Genomic DNA, 7,842 nt, shown 5'->3' with positions numbered 1-7,842 from the left:
ATTAGTGAGTCTAACATCTCACCAAAGTAATTTTCCCCTTTAACTGACAAAACTCGACGTTTTATGAACAGACAACTGTAATACGCGTTACAAGGGAGATAACTCTGGTGGACATACATTTTTCGGGATGTTGTGACTGTAGACGTTTGCGCTATCTTGTAGAATTTAACATGCTGTTCGTGTGTTGACAAAATCTGGTACACTTTTATCGAAATGGAACTTCTCTTTCCAATATATCCCCTTCTATAACACAAATGTGATCACACATTTCCCCGAGTCCATTTGTTCATTTCACAAAAGTCAAACTTACTAGCCATGGTACAGTCATCTTTATATACACCGATTATTTCGGACATGTACATCCATTTTACTAAAAACCGCAATTGATTGATCATAGTGAAAAAAATAGTTCGTTTGTTCGCTTCGCATTTTTGATGTACAGAAGTTAAACAACGCGACATCGCCAACAAAACCATAACTGTCACGTGCGATCGGGAAGACACATCCCTTAGCAGATAGATTCTAATCAGAGCGATGGGAAAGTGCTAGCCACGTGACCATCCATCGTCTCCTCCCTCCAAGTCGGTGTGACCTACATCGTTGTTCACAAACAGCTTGTCTAGCTCGGCTGCTCGCCAGCCTGCGTTGGCTTCAAAACTGAACTTCACGATAGGTACCGTCAAGCCAGAACAGCGTGTCTTACAGACTGATGGAAGATCATGAAGATCAAACGGGTATGTGTTTCATGTATGACTTAGCTTCGTTGCAGTACGTATCAGTTTCCTCCCCACAGCGCGCTTTATTGAAGACCCTCGAATAAATCGGGTAAATATTCATCCTCGCTATACCGCGATTGTAATTTAATTGTATGGTGGCACTTTTATTGCGCAATATGTGCAACCAACCGTGCAAACAAGTGCATGGCAATCTAGACATCAGTTTTGCAAGAGACCATATCGGTATATGGTCTCTGGTTTTGCTCAATGTTTAAGTGGAAGGTTTATCGACATACGGTTTAAATGCAGTTTGTTGTGTAAAATTACGAAATATGTACAAAGTTATTTTTGTAATAATAAATATGAAAGCTTCCAGATTAGACTAACGCTGAATGTGTATAATTTTTATAGTAATAAATAAACCCATTTAAATTGAAAAGGAGACCCAGTCGAATGGGAAATTCAGAACGTGAACCTCAGGGAATCTAGACTTGCTTCATTTTGGGCTTTAGCACTGCAGAGAGGACTAGGCAGTAGGGAAAATAATGTGGTTCAGGGACTGTGAGACAGACTTCTTCCAGGCACATTACAAAATTAGAAGACACCTTTTACTGAGTGGATTGTAAGCTGCATACTCATAGCGCCTTGTCTAGTTTTATCATTTGGAAACAAACTGTATTCGCACTCTTGTTTAATGGTGAATTGCTGATATTGCACAGCTTGTCGTATTGTAGTTATGATATCAGTTATGATATCGATACTTGTACATTATCAATTTTGACGTTGCTACCAGACTCTGCATTTATCAGAAAGGTTGCCTAGCAACGAATGTCGACTGTTGATTCAGTTTATGGAATTTCGATCGCCCGTCCATGCTGAATATTTAACGACGGCGTTATTGTGTTTCTTACATAGTGTTGATGTATATATAAGTATGTTGTATTTCAATGTCAACTTGTGGCCGAAAGGTGTTCCTCTGTATGAATGGATTTGATGAAACATGTTTATTTTTCTCAGGGTTCCAGATAAGGGCCGTATCGGCGTATGTACGGATATAAAATAAGCACGACACGGTAGGAAATAATTTAGAAAACGTAGCAGATACGCACCACAGCAATGGTGTACGGTCTTAGAATCATTTACAGATGTATTTATCTGAAACTGTATTGTTTTATTGTTGATTGACCTGTTTACACAAGAATAGCAATGTTGTGGTGCATATATGAAACGAAACACAAGATTACTGATATTCCATTAAATTCCATTCAGTACTCTAAATGTACTCTTATTGTTTTCCAGTACTCCTGTATTGTAAAAATAAGGAGTACGTACTCCTGATCACGAAACATTATCTGGAGCCCTGTTTTGTTGACAATAAAATACATTCAGTCAGTTTCTGCTAGCACCAATAAAGGGATATTGTCGATATGTAAAAATAGCCTCGACTTAAAGGATCACATCCGACAAGTAGTTCCCTGTTGGAAATGATATATTCACACTCGCCTCCACACAGATCATTTGGCATAATCAGTTAATTAATACTAACCTTGGTTTTCTTGGCGTTAGTCGTGGGCCAAGTTCGAATCCCCTCCTCAGTAACACAAAATCTGTGATGTTGATTGAAGTGCATATGTCATTTAGTTCTAAGATGTCGTCCGGGAAATACAATATTGTAACAAACAAAAACTTTGTTTTAAACTTTCCTGTGGCATCACATATTCACCGTTAGTAGTCAGTAACTCACCCTACGGATCTCCTCTTCAGCTGCATATCTGCGTCAATACGGAAAACACGTTGCCCTTCCCCAATTACGTCTGAGTTGGTTGCGTGAATACAAAAAATGAAATGTCAAAAACGAAATGGTATAGATATTGGGCTGTAAATATTACGAATGAAGCATTTCCAAGAGATCAAATCAAAATGAACCTTGCTGCGGTAAATAATTCACAGAGTGTCAGTTGAAACTGGCTCGTCTCAAAGGAGTAAAATATATTGAATACAGAGAGAAAAGAATATATCCCCAGTCTGGATGATAAGATTGTGAATACATACTGTGACTGGAAAACTGTTGGTAACATTACGACCGGTCGTAACTCTATATAGTTTATCATAGGCTTACGAATGTGGTACGGCTACGAACGCTTTGTGGATCGGAACCAGGGCCTGTATTCTAGAAACGTTCGTAGCCCTAAGAATTCTTAACTTTGATGGTAGCCAATGTGTTAAGAATGGGCTTAAGAGTTCGTAGGACTACGAACGTTTCGAGAATAGCTAGCCTGGTGATGCTTGTTTCCAGAAGAGTATGTCCATAATTAAGTCTTCCAGAACATGGAGCAGTAATTAATCAGCACCTGAATCCGAGGAAAATTATGTACAAAATGGTCCAAACAGGTGATCTTTTGCATACTGGAAAGCACATGTAAAGAACGTACTTCACACAATATCTCAAAAGCTATTCGTCGCATGTTCACGTACTGCTAAGGCGCCAAACACATTTGGATATAAATTCCATAATTGCAAAATGTGTACTACAGTTTATTGAACTAATTTAGAAGACGACAGTACTCAAAATTAAATTTTCTTGACATGGCAAAACGTTAAAAAATACTGAGGACATGTTATTGACATGCATGACGCGGGCACATACCTGGAACATAACTACGCGGTTATTTGTCAACTTGTGAGGAAACGCGTGGCCGAAGTAAATCGTCCTGGAGGAAGACCAGTGACTGTGATGACCAAGTCCAAAGACGCTGTCCCATGACCCATGTCAAATGACAGTACCATCAGAAGGGAATGTCGTCGGATCAGACGTCCCTTCCCTCCCTCAAAGATAGGGACGTCAACGTCAGGAACGTCAAGCGTGATGCCATCCTCGATAATCTCCAGGGTATACGTTCCGATAAACTCCCCTCCACTCCAGGGTACTAGAGGAGATTTATCGGAACGTATACCCTGGAGATTATCGAGGATGGTGTGGTGCAGGCTCCGAGAAAAGCGCAACTTGAGATGGCATGGCTGCTGCTGCTGCTGAGTATGGTTTTACGCCGTTTTTAGCAATATTCCAGCAATATCACGGCGGGGGGCACCAGAAATGGGCTTCACAAGTTGTACCCATGTGGGGAATCGAACCCGGGCCTTCGGCGTGACGAGCGAACGCTTTAACCACTAGGCTACCCCACCGCCCCTCGAGATGGCATGGCCTTAGCATGATTGGTCTGATGGAACTCACTACCTTCTACACCTTACGGATGGCCGTTGTCGCATATGAAGACCTCATAATGAGGAATATCGCCAGGAGATGATCTGATGCAGCTGAATCCTTAGGTGGTTGCTCAATGATGATGTGGGGTAGCGTTTCGTATGACTGCAAGCTGGGTCTCATTACAGTACCTGTGATAGTCTGTCTCACAGTCCCTGAACCACATTAATTTCCCTACTGCCAAGCCCTCTCTGCAGTGCTAAAGCCATAAATAAAGCAAGTCTAGATTTCCTCAGGTTGTGAATCTCTGGTCTCCCTAGGGCTCCTTTTTAATATAAATGGGCTTGTTTGTTACTATCAAAATTATATATATTCAGAGACTAAGCCTTAGTCTATACCTGTGACACTCAATGGCCAACGTTATCAACAGGAAGTATACTGGATACCGCTGTCGTGGCTCATTTTGAAAACCACCCTTGCCAGTCGTCAGATATTCCTAGATGACGTTAGACCTCACCATAGTCCGTTTGCAGAACAACGCCATCGAAACATCACCATAGCCTCCGTGGAGCCCCGATATATACCCCATCGAATATCTTTGGGACTATCTTGGACATCAACGTCGAGCGAGAGCAGCCTGGTTCCCGGGTTCTGCTGCGCTACGCTTCAACACTGACCCGGCAAGGTCTGCCCAATGGTGTCCGTCACTACAAGGCGATTGGGCTGGGACAGGTCTAGATTTTCTACCCGGGTACTCCACCCCCTATTACCTTACCCTGATACCCGTTATGTTGACTCCTGACATCAAATTTGTGAGTAATGGCATGTATTATATTCAATACAGGCGACTGTAAATTTAAATCTTCAAAGACAATACAACTTTTTAATCATGAAAGAACAACATATTACATTGTTTAATCTATTAGTCACATGATCATAACGGGTCCGGGTATTGAGACGGGTACCCGGGTCCAACTTATCACCCACCCTTCCCGGGTATCTGGGTTACCCGTCCCAGCCCTACCAGGCGACACTTCATATATTTACTGTTGAAAAATCAGAGATTGGGTGTTTAGATTTTTTTCAAAGCATTTTCATCGATACTAATTCAAAGTCTTCGTGACCAGAACAACGATAATCGTTACTTTCAGAACACAGAAACGTTATTTAAGCATTTTCGAGACGCGAAAGTCGTCGTTGCATTGGCGAAATGTAAACAATGACACACACCCTATTTTCAACACCGACATATTGTGTGCGTTTATATTTCGTCTCAGCTCCCTATTGTCCCGAAAGTGTACACATAAAACATGGAGCTGAACGACCACATTATTTAAATACCGTTAGCATCTGTATTTTAGCAATTTTGATGACGAAAATATCGCTGAACAACTCATACTTGCTTATAATATTTGGCCACATTGACTTTGTCATACCCTTTTCAGTTAAAGTATGTAATTTCCAATATTTGTTATCCTGCAACAATATTTGCAGTTACTATTTCAAAATAAAAACTTATCTTCTAGTTAATACTTACATATACTACTTTATACATTTAATAAATGGACACAACTGTGCAACATATCTTTTTGATAAGTCCCAATTACAAAATACCTTTATTATTAACACCCCCAACACACACACACCCAACACACACACCCCCACCCAACCCCCCTAGAATGTTTTTGCACAAATTGAATATTTGATAACTAACATTGACCCCCCCAAAATTTGTCCCATCTCCATTTTTCACAAAAATATTTTTGTGAGGTTCCTAGGGCTTTACATTGCTATGTACTGGAAAGGGCTCGGGATATTTGCTGTGATGAATAACGTAGGTGATCATAAATGTACAACTGCAAAATCCTATTATGAAATAACAAATACAACGATTAGCCGATCTGCACACATCTCAACTCCATCCTTACTCTACCTGTCATAATTAATCTATAACAGCCTTTTAATGAAACCAAAGAAATCAATAAACATTCCTCGACCAATGAATGGGCCAGCCTGAAGACGACGCTTTGACGAAGACGACGCTTTGACAACTCTGCAGCTACTTGGCAGATATACACATGCTCCAAGTGTTTTGTACCATGTTGCATGTCATAGTTTTCTGAGTCACACAGAGAGTGTCCAGCATGATTTGCCAGGGCATGTCCCTTTGTGTCAGTGCTATCGCCATTGTCGTAAAATGTCGTTCGTTACCGGAAATACTAAACAACGTAGGTCTCGTAAAGTGCAGTGACCTACTTAGGGGTCCTATTGACACAGGCACTCCATGAGGAATGACAGAAGATTCCGATGCTGAAAATCCAAAATAGGGAGAAATGTTTTCCGTGAAAGGTGTGGCTAGACGGACCGGCTACAACAGGTACTGATACGGTCGCCAGTGGTGGTTTGTACACTCACAACAATCATTGTATGAGGACTGCGTGCAGGTCACGTCCGTGGCGTAGCCATGGTGACCATACATCCAGGCAATGTTGACATTGCCGTTTTTTGTGTATTCCTCTCCGATAGCAGGAAATAGTTAACAAATTTCAGTCTCTGTTTTGTTTGAATCAGAGTAGAAATATGTCACTGTTACCATTTTAATTCGCGTATTTTGGATTTCAGGGCATATGCAACAACATGTAGTGTTTTCCTATTCATATAAAAATGTGAGTGGTGCCTGATCAATGTCTATGTGTATGTTATGAAAGATTTTCTACTCAAGCCTTTGTTGACTTGGTAAGTCAGGGTTGAATCGGTAGGATTGTTCTAGGCCCAATTTAGATTTTATTTTTTAGAGTTTAGATAAAGTCTAGTTTTATTAATTATACGATAATTTATTTCTGGGAATATATGTCCCACAATACCAGCCCTACAGAATCAACCCCTTTCTTCAGTAGATGTTTTCACAATGCCGGTAGTTTTAATATTACAACTGTCGTTCTGTTTGTTGCAGGGGTACTCGACGCATATGGGACGGGTTATGCAATCACCTTTGAACTTTGAACAAGAACTCGTGTCAGAGCAAGACAACGGCAGATAAAACCATGGGACCTCTGTGCGCGTCATATCGCATCAGCCAATCACTGCCGGTGGCTGTTGCTCTGACAGAGCCAATCACAACAGTTCTGCTATCGCCCCTCGTGGTCGACCTGTATTCCCACGCCGAGCTCACGCTTAGTTGCAACAAACATTACCTGATGTTTGTGGAGTTTGTGTTTGTTGTCATTACAATATGCAGCTTTTTAGCTCTATCACTATGCATGAGCAGAATTATTCGCCTGTTGCCCAAAGGTAACTCAGACATTGAGAAAAGTTTGAAAAGTGCATTCGTCATCACGACAATATTGAACCTCGTTATGACATTGGCGTTTCTCTCCGGAATTTCCCGAGATCAGCCTTCAGATGACATGGACGATGAGGGTTGCCAATATTGGTCAATGAAACAAATGGCCCGCTCAATAGGGCTGAAGTCCCTCATTCCACAAGTCGTTATGTGCATCACCGTCTTACTCTCTTCAATGTTCTTATGTATAAACCGACAAAAAAGAGGCATCTCAGCGAATAAAGACCCGTCAGATCAGAACGTCGCAAAGCATATAGTTCTGCCTCTGTTATCAACGTTACTGTTTCAAGTATTTTATTTCATACTACGGTTGACGATGTCCCGCTGTATGTGTGGCTGGTTCACGCTAGTGTCTCGGAGGATAGGGAGAACGCTGGAGCTGTGTTGGATCAAGTCTATATTCGTAATCACTTTACAGATACTCTATGCTTTCTATTTGAGGCGTCGCCACACATCCAGCCTCTCGTAAACAATTGCCATAGTGATTAGACAAACAGTTGAGAAACATATATCAATAACTTAACCCTCGTTGAGCTGATAACGAAAGAGGGAACTAAATTAATAAAGTCATTTTATCAATA

At 41.1% G+C, this 7,842-nt stretch overlaps 1 long non-coding RNA gene across 1 annotated transcript; it reads left to right on the top strand.

Annotated features, from left to right (window-relative positions):
* Positions 1-414: 414 nt before the first annotated feature.
* Positions 415-7,842, top strand: LOC124268979. The gene is made up of 2 exons (XR_006896388.1): positions 415-734; positions 6,872-7,842. It is a non-coding gene; the product is annotated as an uncharacterized LOC124268979 (long non-coding RNA).

The sequence above is a fragment of the Haliotis rubra genome, unplaced genomic scaffold (assembly GCF_003918875.1).
Source record: "Haliotis rubra isolate DU_JTF1 unplaced genomic scaffold, ASM391887v1 Scf141, whole genome shotgun sequence".
NCBI classification, from domain to species: domain Eukaryota; kingdom Metazoa; phylum Mollusca; class Gastropoda; order Lepetellida; family Haliotidae; genus Haliotis; species Haliotis rubra.
The sequence above is the reverse complement of the archived record's forward strand: the minus strand, read 5'-3'. Positions and strand labels throughout refer to the sequence as shown.